The following is a 12,028-nucleotide window of genomic DNA, read 5'->3' on the forward strand; positions in this document are numbered from 1 at the left end:
AATAAACAATTCCCTGAAGGTGTGTATGGTAGAAAGCATGAGAAGGTATTTTGGACAGAGGAATTGACTGTGCAAAAACACGGAGGTTCTTTAGACTTTGTTATACTGAAGAGCTCTGTTTGAAAACCAATAAAGAGTCAAAAAGTGAGAGAAATATCAACTTTGGGCAGTGTCTTTAAAGAAAAATAAGATATTTCAAGTAAATAAATGAATCATGAGATTATAATTTATTTCTGGGGAAGTTAAATGAGGTTTCATGGAAATACAATAAAATGCTAAATCAAGAAAAGCCCACCCATCATCTCTCAAGGCTTTCTTGGACAGATTCCTCTTTTTTTTTTTTTTTTTCTTTTAATATATTTTATTGATTTTTCACAGAGAGGAAGGGAGAGGGACAGAGAGCCAGAAACATCGATGAGAGAGCAACATTGGTCAGCTGCCTCCTGCACATCCCCCACTGGGGATGTGCCCGCAACCAAGGTAAATGCCCTTGACCGGAATCGAACCTGGGACCTTTCAGTCCGCAGGCCGACGCTCTATCCACTGAGCCAAACCGGTTTCGGCTGGACAGATTCCTCTTTCAAGAAGCTTTCTCAGATATTAACAAAGATCTCTCGCCTTCCTCTGGACTACTCTGGTCCATACCATTCATCTTGAACTTAAATCACAAAAAAACCAAGTTGCTTCTCAGATCCTGAAAGTCACCTTCCTGACTGCTCCCCTATTTGTATCAGGTCCCCAAACTGTGCCTTATTCTCTTTCATTAAAGGCCCTTTTCCCCCTACCCAAGATCGGATTAAATTCCAGTCTATCATTACCCCAAAATGCCCAAGTCATGAAATTCTTAATATAAATTTTACCCAGCTACTGAGAAATGCAGGTTCTCAGCACAAAGGAATCCATCCTACCCCCACCCCCAACACAGGCATTAAGGACATGACCACATTCTAGCACAATGTCTATCAGCTCAAGGTCATGTCCCTAGGATGATAACCAGCCCCCTTAAAATGCATGGCCAAGAAAGTTCAATGCTGCAAAAGAATTTACTGTTTGTTTTAGCCAAAACCTGACTATAGGCCCCTGACCTCATTTTTCTTAGACCATTTACTTTAGAATAAACCTGCAGTTATAAATCCTTTCTCTGATCCTTAAGAGGAAATCCTTCTACAACCCAGAAATTTCTTTCTCAAGGATTTTGGAACAATCCCTTGAAATGTAATCACCAGGAAGGATAGGGCCCTTGTCTCCCTGTCTCTGTGGGAGGATAGGAGTCTAATTTTGATAAGCACCAATTAGTAAAACAGATGCCTGCATCACAATGACCAACTTCCCTACCTAACACCTAGCATACCCCAGTGTTTAAAAAACCTTTGGATTCAGCAAAGTTGAGCTCAATTTATGCAGGAGTCTTTCTTCCCTACTACACTAGTCTGAATGAAATCCATCTTGCTGTCTTTAACAAGTGTCCAGCTTTGTTTCTCTTTGATAGTACTCCATAGGGGACTACAGAAACCAAAGGGTAAAAATAAACAGAATTCACAAATCTTAAGAGTCCAGATCTAAAAACAAAATAAAACAAAGAAAAACAACAAAAGAACAACAAACAAGAGTCCCCTTACCTTTCAGACTCCAACTGAAGCCACTCACTCAACTAATGGGGAGAACCTTAATGGGATTAATTTATATTTCTAAAAGAATAAAAGCAATAATTTCTCCAGGTTCCTGGCAATCTTAGTGATTTTTGTGCAGACTATGCGTCTGGCAGGTAGGTGGGAGAAAAGCACCAAATTTTGTTTTAGCTTGCAGTTATCCTTCCCCCTTACCACTGTTCTAACCTCAAAAATACAAAATGCTCATTACTCAGGCTCCCAAAGCCTTGTGTCTTCCTACCCTCACTCTCAAAGTTGATCTAAATCCTGACATTTCTCTCAAAGGAGCACGAAACATAGATGACTGCCTCCACTCATCACTTTTCAGCACTAATCGAGCTTTCTGCAATGATGAAAATGTTCTATGTCCGAACTATCCAATATGGTAGTCAATAGCCACATGTGAGTATCAAGCATTTTAAATGTAGCTAGTGTGACTGAGTGACTGATTATTTATTTATTTATTTATTTTATTATTTTTTTTTAATTTCTTTATTGATTAAGGTATCACATATTTGTCCTCGTACCCCCATTCCCATCCCACACCCCTCCCCACACATGCCCCCACACCCCTGTTGGGGACTGATTTTTAATTTTCTTTAATTAAAAAATTATTTTTTTAGAGGGAGTTTGGGAGGGAGAGAGAAGATAGGTAGATAGATATAGATAAGTAGATAGACAGATAATCGGTTGCCTCCTCTACATGCCGACAGGGAATGAACCTGCAACCTTTTGGTGTATGGGATGACTCTCCAACCAACTGAGCTACACTAGCCAGGGGTAATTTTATTTTATTTTAAGTAATTTAAATTAAAATTGAAATATCCATTCGTGGCTTGTGGCTGCCATATTGAACAGTGCAGTTCTACATCTCAGAATGTAGAACCTGCTAGTACACTATGGCTCCAAACTCAGAACCCCTCTTAGGAGATTTTAGAAGACAAAAAGGATTTTTCTGGAGCTGCTCTGGTTAAATTGGAAGCTTCAGGACTTAAAGCCTCCTGGTTTCCTCTCACTCCATGGGGTTAGCTAAGTGCAAAGTTCCTCTTATAAAAGTGAGTAGGCAAAAATTAGCATATTCCTTAGCTACCTAATTAGGAGATTCCTGGACACTTGGGTGAGGAAGTGTGAGGAGTTAGTAGAGCGGTATGGGGAAAAAGTCTCTATTTATCCAGAGTCTGAGTCCAATGGCTTCTAATATCAGAAAGGTACACAGGTCCTGGCCGGTTTGGCTCAGTGGATAGAGCGTCGGCCTGTGGACTGAAGGGTCCCAGGTTCGATTCCGGTCAGGGGCATGTACCTTTGTTGCGGGCACATCCCCAGTGGGAGGTGTGCAGGAGGCAGCTGATCGATGTTTCTCTCTCATCAATGTTTCTAGCTCTCTATCCTTCTCCCTTCTTCTCTGTAAAAAATCAATAAAATAAAAAAATTAAAAAAAAAAAAAGGTACACAGGCTTTGGAGTCAGACTGGCTTGGGCTGATTTTCAGCTAACGGCACTCAATAGCTCTGTGATGCTGAGCAAATTACGGTACTTAAACTCTTAGGACCTCAGTTTCTTCTTTTGTAAATAGCATATTTTTTTTTCACAGAGTTATAGTGAAGATTAAATGAGTAATACGTTGAAAACAAAAGGTAGGAAAAAAAAGTGAAGAGAAGGAACCTACATATATGTCTCTTATTTGGAACCTGGTTCAATGTTAAATATGTGCATGTGTTTCTCTCTCTCTTTCTCTCTCTCTCTCTCTCTCTCTCTCTCTCTCTCTCTCACACACACACACACACACACACAAGAAATAACAATCAAGAAATTGTTAAATACTGATGACTATTTGATGGTATTAAGAAATAATACTAAAAAAAAAAAAATTAAATGAAATAAAAAATAATACTGCCCTAGATGGTTTGGCTCAGTGGATAGAGATTCAGCCTCCAGACTGAAGGGTCCTGGGTTCGATTCTGGTCAAGGGCACATGCTCAGGTTGCAGGCTTGATCACCAGTAGGGGGCGTGCAGGAGGCAGCCAATTAATGATTCTCTCTCATCATTGATGTTTCTCTCTCTCCTCCCTTTCTCTCTGAAATAAATAAAAAATATGTTAAAAAATAAATATTTTAGGTGGGAAAACAGTATTGTGGTTATATTCTTTAAAGGAGTCTTTATATTGAAGAGATACAATTTATTGAAATACTGAAGGCTGAAATAATGATATCTAGGATTTGCTTCAATATAAATCCAGTTGGTCGGGGCAGGGGAACAAGAAGCCATGAGTTTCGGCGAATTGCTGAAACTGGGTGATGGGAACCATAATGGTTCAACTTAATAAGCTCTTCTTCTGAATAGATCTGAAATTCTCCATAAGTGTTTTGAAAAGTACCCAGCACAAGAGTGAACACAGCAGGGTTGGTCCTGTTCTGTCTGGCTCAAGTCCAGTGCTCTTTCTAAGACATCTATCTTATCTCTCTCTCTCTTGATGCCAGTCAAGTTTTTCAACCTTTCACTCTATATGTTCTCAGTTTGCTTCCCACACAGCAGGTATATTTGTTTTGCATTTTCATTTCAAGGAAAAAGGCACAGACTATTTTGACATTTGGAATAATAATTATTAACTCCTACAGTACCAACTGTGACAAATCCTTAAGCCCAGAGTATCTGCTCAGTTCTTAATGGATTGGAGCCATTAATTCAAAATACAAATGAAAAATAAACTGAACCAAGTCTTTACATCTTTTACTTTCTTTAAGGTAAAGATAATTTAACTATAATTTTATGGGGGTTTTCCATAGTTAAGTCTATGCTGTATTTGCCCCCAAATGTCAGTCTTCCTAGGTCACAAAAGATTCAAATGAGCCCTGGCCAGGTGGCTCAGTTGGTTGAAGCATCGTCTCGTACACCAAAAGGTTTTGGGTTCGATTCCTGGCCAGGGCACATATCTAGGTTATAGGTTCAATCCCCAGTCAGGGGACATATGGGAGGTAACTGATGGATGTTTCTCTCTCACATTGATGTTTCTCTTCCTCTCTCTCTAAAATCAATAAACATATCCTTGGGTGAGGATTAAAAAAAGAAAAAAGATTCAAATGATCCTTAGACAGCCAGGAATTACACATAATAAACCCTTAAAATGTACTGTAGTAAAGAATTTACACTCGCCCTAGCTGGTTTGGCTCAATGGATAGGGCGTCGGCCTGCAGACTGAAGGATCCCAGGCTTGATTCCAGTCAAGGTCACAGGCCCAGGTTGTGGGCTTGATCCCCTGTAGGGGGTGTGCAGGAGGCAGCTGATCAGTGATTCTCATCATTGATGTTATAATCTCTCTCTCCCTTCCTCTCTCTGAAATAAAAAGAAAAAATTCACACACAACAGCATGCTCTTAGGAGAATCACAAAACCCTATTATCTCCTATACCCGTGGTTGGCAAACTTGCTCACGAGCCACATGCGGCTCTTTGGGTGTGGCTCTTCCACAAAATACCACGGCCTAGGCAAGTCTATTTATTTATTTATTTATTTATTTATTTATTTATTTATTTATTATTTTTTAGGGGAGTCTATTTAGAAGAAGTTTAAGTTTAAAAAATTTGGTTCTCAAAAGAAATTTCAATCGTTGTACTGTTGATATTTGGCTCTGTTGACTAATGAGTTTGCCGACCACTGTCCTATACAATTATTCACTTATTAGTAAACTCAAATGTACTTAAAAAGAAAGCCTTATTTTACTATATAACCAGTACCACTTGCCATAACTACATGGTTAACTATAAAAATGAGAGAAAATGTTTTTATTAAATGTTATCTTTTTAATTTTAAAACCAATAATCTAAAAACTCTTACCCTGGTCTACACAACCCCCTGCACAGAATGACTGCTTCCTATCTCCTGCTTCATCTGAAATCATGTTCCCCTGGTTCTGCCCACAGTAGAGAGTGCTAGTCCCTTCTACTTTTCATGCTCTTTCCCACCACAAGGTTTTGGCATAGATATTCCCTCACATGCCTAGAAAGTTCTCCCTTACTTCCTGGAAAGTTAGCAACTACTCATCCTTCAGGTCACAACTCAAGCATCACTTCCTTAGCAAGGCTGTCTTATTCCCAACAGGTCAAATTCCCTATTACAGTCTCCCATACTATCCTATGTATTCTATGCATAATCCTTTGTAGCACTTCTCAGAGTTAATTTCGCATCTTGGTGAATATCTGGCCTATGTCCTGTCTCCTCCACAAACAGCAAGTGCCATGAATGAGGAACTTGCCTCTTTTTGCTCCACACTGTATTCTCAGCCCGGTTGTTATCCCAACTGGCACATTAGATCCTAAATAAAGCATTGTTTAGTGAATTAATGAAATATCTCCCAATTTTGGACATTATAATTTAGTGGAGTTATTCCTATCACTTATTCTGGGTATATCTTTGACTTTTTTAAATTGAATTCTGTATTTCCTCACGTCAGTACATTTGACCAATTTTCTTATTTCCAGCCAACCAACAATAAGGGGTAAGGTGCAGGAGATAATGCCAACCTTCCCAGATTCCTCAGGCCAGCATGACCAGGTAGAAATGTTTTTTCTCTCTAAGTTTTAGTAAGGTCATTCTCATTGTTGACAATCCATCTTGTTTCAGCCAATTTCCCAACTTTCAAATAAGAGATATGATGTCTTTGAATTCAACACAATAAAACAGAAATATTCATCCATCTATCATTACCTAAAGAGATCTGGAATACCACCAATGATAGGGAATGTATACCATGTTTTGAGAACTACTAGAATACTGGAGTGGGGATAGATTAGATAAGCAAATCTAGGCACTATTATCTTTTGAATATGAGGACTAAGATTCTGGATTAAACAGATAATAAAACTCAACAAACGTTACCTACAGGCCAGGTGCTATGACAGACCTTCAAGATAAAAAAACAAGCAAAAAACCCAGATAACAACCATAGTTACTGCCTTCTGAGCCAATCACAAAGGGACCAATTAAAAATACTGTTTCTGTACACACATCTTAACATATGGCATTTATTTGTTCTTAAAAACCTGTCTGAAAAGCAAAATTTCACACCAAACAAATCTGGGGTGTGTGTGTGTGCGCGCGCAGAAAGAGGGGGAATATGTATGGCAAAAGTAAAAGAATAAAATCGTGTAGTTTGCTATCATCTAGAAAAAAATGTTGGGAAGACAGAAACAGGGAGAGGGTGGGACAAAAAGGAGATATACTGTTACATCCTTCTGGTTGAAAGACAATTCTCTAAGGGTGTTTCTGTGAATATTCTGAGCAGAGGCACTGACAACTTCTGTTCTGCACTATCTTTTCAAGGATGTTGACATGACATGGTGAACAGCTTTAGGTGACAAATTAGATTTCCCTTCAAGGTAAAGGGCAGATTTGTTTGCTGTCCAGAATAATAAAGGTAAGTCTTCCTTGAGGATAAAGGTTGGTCAGGTTTGCTAACAGCTCTCTTTAAAAGTTTGGTGTCTCCTAAGCTTGGAGTCCCACTCAGCAATGATACAAACCCACTGCAAATACAGCATCCACCTGAGCCACTCTGCATTAGCCCATGGAACTTGGAAGGAAAGGGGAACTGAGCAAACATGAAGCTCATGCTGTTTGCTGTGCCACAAGTTTTAAAGTCCTTTTTCTCTGAACCAGGATTCTCATGTCTTCTGCCAGCATCCAGGAGAGGCAATCTAGTTTATTAGCTTGCAAGGCAGGGTCAAGTCTCAGACACTTCACATTTCTTGACACTTCTCTGTCTTGTGCTTCATTTATATCCTAAAGACTCTAATCTAAATTACCAGGCCAAAATCTGAGCTAGAGCAAAAACAAGTAAAGTAAACAGAGTCACCTATCAAGGCAGACCTGAGTTGCTAGAGAGAGAGAGAGAGAGAGAGAGAGAGAGAGAGAGAGGGGGGGGGGGTGGGGGGGGGAGAGACAGAAAGAGGGGGGGGACCTAGAGAGAAAGAGGGGGAGGGACCTAAAGGCCGGGGTTTTCTCTAGATAAAAATAGGAGACCCCTATTAAACTGGAACTTCCCAAGGGCCACACACTCAGGGTAAGGTAACAGAAGGAAAGTTGTGTGGGGGAGGGAAGGATCGAAGAAGATGTAACTAGCTCTCCAGCAGATTTACAGCCCAAGTTAACATCACTATGGTCCAAAGAGACAAAAGCCTCAAACCCTGAAAATAGTTCTCCAGGTACGAGGCAATAGTAAATTCTTCTGGGAGAAAGGCACTCTCACCCTTGGCCACAAAGAATTCCCTTTCAATATATCAAGATTAATGGACAATAAAGAATAAAACATAACCAGTCACAGAAGGCACCCTGAGCATGAAGCAAAAATAGACAGCAGAATCAGACCCTAGTGATTTTAGATATTGACATCATCAAACAGATTATAAAACAACTAGAGGCTCGGTGCACGAGTTTTTTGCACAGGTTTGGGGGAGGTCCCTCAGCCCGGCCTGTATCCTCTCGCAATCCAGGACCCCTTGGGGGATGTTAGGCCAATCCAGGACACTGCATGCACCAGTGACCATACTTTTCAGTATGCAGGCCAACGCGCTATCCACTGAGCCAAACCGGTTAGGGCGACCATACTTTTCATACAGGTGAAAGGCATCTTGCTATTGTATGGGTAGCTACATTTTTTTGCCCTGAAGTAGTACCTAACATGATGGGTGGAAAAACTGAAGCAGAGAGAAGTTAAGTAATTGGCTTTGTCACACAGTTATAAGTGTCAGAATCAGGGCTGACCACAAAATGTGCAAGCCAGAGTCCATGCATGTCATCGCTGCATCATCCTGTTTTTTTTCAGTGTTAGAGTAGCCTTGCCAGGTTTTAACTTTTAAATCTAAGAGACTGTTCCCAATATATAGGGTAGGGTCCCTAGGACTGGCCAGTGATCAGGACCCTCTGTGGGGTGACTGGTGGGCAGGGCGATTGGGGGCTCCTGCTGGCACCCACCTTGGCTGGCAGCCTGGTGCCGCCCGCTGGCCAGCCCCACCCTCTGCCGCCGGTCACCTTCCTCTCGGGGGGGCAAACACTCAATGCAGCAGCTGCCCTCAAGCGGAGGCAGCTCCTGCATTGAGCATCTGCCCCTAGTGGTCAGTGCACGTCATAGTGACCAGTTGTTCTGCCGTTCGGTCAATTTGCATATTAGGGTTTTATTATATAGGACTAGAGGCCCAGAGCATGAAATTCGTGCACTGGGGGAGGGGATGTCCCTCAGCCCAGCCTGCACCATCTCCAATCTGGGACCCCTCGGGGGATGTCTGACTGCCCACAGGGATCAGGCCTAAACTGGCAGTCGGACATCCCTCTCACAATCCGGGACTGCTGGCTCCTAACCGCTTGCCTGCCTGCCTGCCTGATTGCCCCTAACTGCTTCTGCCTGCCAGCCTGATCACCCCCTACCCGCTCTCCTGCCGGCCTGATTAACACCTACCTGCTCCCCTGCTGGCCCGATCACCCCCAACTGCCCTCCACTGCTGGCCTGGTCACCTCTCCTGGCGGCCTGATCTTGTCCCCAACTGCCCTCCCTGCAGGCCTGATCTTGCCCCCAACTGCTCTCCCCTGCCAGCCTGATCACCCCTAACTTCCCTCCCCTGCTGGCCTGATCTCACCCCCAAATGCCTTCCCCTGCAGGCCTGATCTCGCCCCCAACTGCCCTCCCCTGCCAGCCAATTTGGTTCTGATTGGTCGGTTTCTATGCCAGTCAGCATCTACGGACCTATCTCTGGGCCTGATCAGAAAGGCGAGGCTGATCAGCAGCCCCCGCGGAGGCCCGTTGAGAAACAGGTGCGGCTGCTCATGAAGCCCGGAGAAAAAGAGAGAGGCAACGGCTGATCTACAACTGCCAAGGAGGCTGTGGATCAGACCCTGCCTCTCTCTCCGGGCCTGATCTGCAGCCTCCTTGGGTCGCCACGGCAATGCAGCACTGACTGCAGGACCGACTTCCAGTGTTTGGTCGAGCCTTTGGTCGGTCGTTACGGACCCTGTGTTTTTAAATATTAAGATAAAGGAATATTTTCTAGCTCATTTTATGAGGCCAAAGACATTAAGAAATAAGAGGACCATAGACCACTATATTTCTTATGAATGCAGACGCAATAATCCTCAACAAAATATTAGCAAACAGAATCCAGCACACAGAAAAAGAATGTAACACCATAACCAAGTGCTATTTCAGGTATGTAAAGTTGATTTAACATCTGAAAATCAATCAATGTAATCCACATTAACAAGCCAAAGAAGAAAAAAATCATATAATAACAACAATTAATGTAGAAGAAGCATCTGACAAATCTAACATCATCTCATGAAAAAACTCTCCTAAAATTAGGAATAGAAGGGAACTTACACAAACTCACAAAGAGCATCTATAAAAAAAAAAAACCTACTGTAACCCTGGCCGGTGTGGCTCAGTTGGTTGAACATTGTCCCATGCACCGAGAGGTGGCTTGTTCAATTTCCAGTCAGACCACATGCCCAGGTTGTGAACTCAATCCCTAGCAGGGGGTGGCCGCTCAATGTTTCCCTCTCAGTGATATCTCTCCCTCCCTCTCTCTCTCTCTCCAAAATAAATTTTAAAAAAGACTGTGTAAAGCCCACTGCATGGGAGAACATATTTGCTATCGTTATCTCCAATAAGTGTTTAATCTCCAATATTTACAGGGAACTCATACAACTTAACAAAAGGAAGATAAACAATCAAATCAAAAAATGGGCAAAGGATCTAAATACCGTATTTTCCGGCATATAAGATGACTGGACATATAGAAGATTTTCCTGGGTTAAAAAGTCGTCTTATACGCCAGAAAATACGGTAGACACTTTTCAGAAGAGGACATTCGGAAAGCCAACAGACATATGAAAACATGCTCAAAGTCACTAATCATCCAAGAGATGCAAATCAAAACAATGAGGTACCACCTCACACCTGTCAGAATGGCTATCATTAACAAATCAACAAACGACAAGTGCTGGAGAGGATGCAGAGAAAAAGGAACCCTCCTTCACTGTTGGTGGGAATGCAGACTGGTGCAGCCACTGTGGAGAACATTATGGAGTTTCCTCAAAAAACTAAAAATGGAACTGCCATTTGACCCACTAGAAGTAATACCACTTCTAGGAATATATCCTAAGAAAACAGAAACACTAATCAGAAAGGATATATGCACCCCTATGTTCATAGCAGCACAATTTACCATAGCTAAGATTTGGAAACAGCCTAAATGCCCATCAGCAGATGAGAGGATTAAAAAACTGTGGAACATCTGCACAATGCCACTATAAAAAAGAAGGAATTCTTACCATTTGCAGCAACATGGATGGAACTAGAGAGCATATGCTAAGTAAAATAAGCCAGTCAATGAAAGAAAAATACCACATGCTCTCACTCATTTATGGATAATAAAGAACATTATAACCTGACTAGAAGCCCAAATCACGAAGATTCATGCAGGAATGGGCCTTCCTTTCCCTGGCTGCTGGCACTGCCTTTCCGCTCCAGCCCCGGAGGCGCCTCTTTCCGCTCCGGCCCCACCTTCCCACGCTGCCCAGAGGCCCTGAGCAGCTGGGGCGGTGCGAAACGCCTGCGTTGTTGCCATGGCGACGATGCAAGCGTCCCACACACACCCCCTTGCCACTCTGTGTATGTGAATTAACCCACCATCTTTGTTGGGTTAATTTTCATACTCACTCCTGATTGGCTAGTGGGCATCGTGAAGGTACTGTCAATTTGCATCTTTCTCTTTTATTAGTGTAGATAAACAAAAAGATAGATCCAGAGGCAGAGAAGCATCGAACAGACTCAAATTACAGCGGGAAGGTGTGGGGGGGAGGTAAGAGGACAACCAAAGGACTTGTATGCATGCATATAAGCATAACCAATGGATGCAAGACACTGGGGGAGGTGAGTTGAGGGCATATGCCAGGGGGTAGGGGAGGCTGGGGGAAGGTCAATGGGGGGGGGGAGGGAAGGAGATGTATGTACTACTATTTGTGATACTTTAAACAATAAAAATTAAAAAATTTTTTAAAAGACAGTGTAAAAAAATACAGTTAACATCAGACTTAATGATAAAAGAATGAAAGCTTTTCCTTTAAAATTAGAAAAAAAGAAACGATATCCATTCTTACAACTCTATTCAACAGAGTTCTGGCCAGTGCAATAAGGCAAGAAAAAGAAATAACATGTATACAGATTGGAAAAGACAAAATAAAACTATCTCTATTTTCAGATGACATGACAGTCTATATAGAAAATCCCATAAAATAGTAAAAAAATTAAAAATATAAATAAATCATCTCTTCTAGAATAAGTGAGTTCAGCAATGTTGCAAGGTACAAGATCAATAAACAAAAATCAATTGCCTTTCT

At 41.9% G+C, this 12,028-nt stretch overlaps 1 protein-coding gene and 1 long non-coding RNA gene across 4 annotated transcripts in view; one reads left to right on the plus strand and one right to left on the minus strand.

Annotated features, from left to right (window-relative positions):
* The window catches only part of LOC129149796 (uncharacterized), a 73,038-nt gene that overhangs the window by 49,966 nt on the left and 11,044 nt on the right, over window positions 1-12,028 (plus strand). The window lies entirely within an intron of this gene.
* ATF1 (activating transcription factor 1) overlaps window positions 1-12,028 on the minus strand; it is a 69,601-nt gene that overhangs the window by 31,728 nt on the left and 25,845 nt on the right. The window lies entirely within an intron of this gene.

Source organism: Eptesicus fuscus, chromosome 7 (assembly GCF_027574615.1).
Source record: "Eptesicus fuscus isolate TK198812 chromosome 7, DD_ASM_mEF_20220401, whole genome shotgun sequence".
NCBI classification, from domain to species: Eukaryota; Metazoa; Chordata; class Mammalia; order Chiroptera; family Vespertilionidae; genus Eptesicus; species Eptesicus fuscus.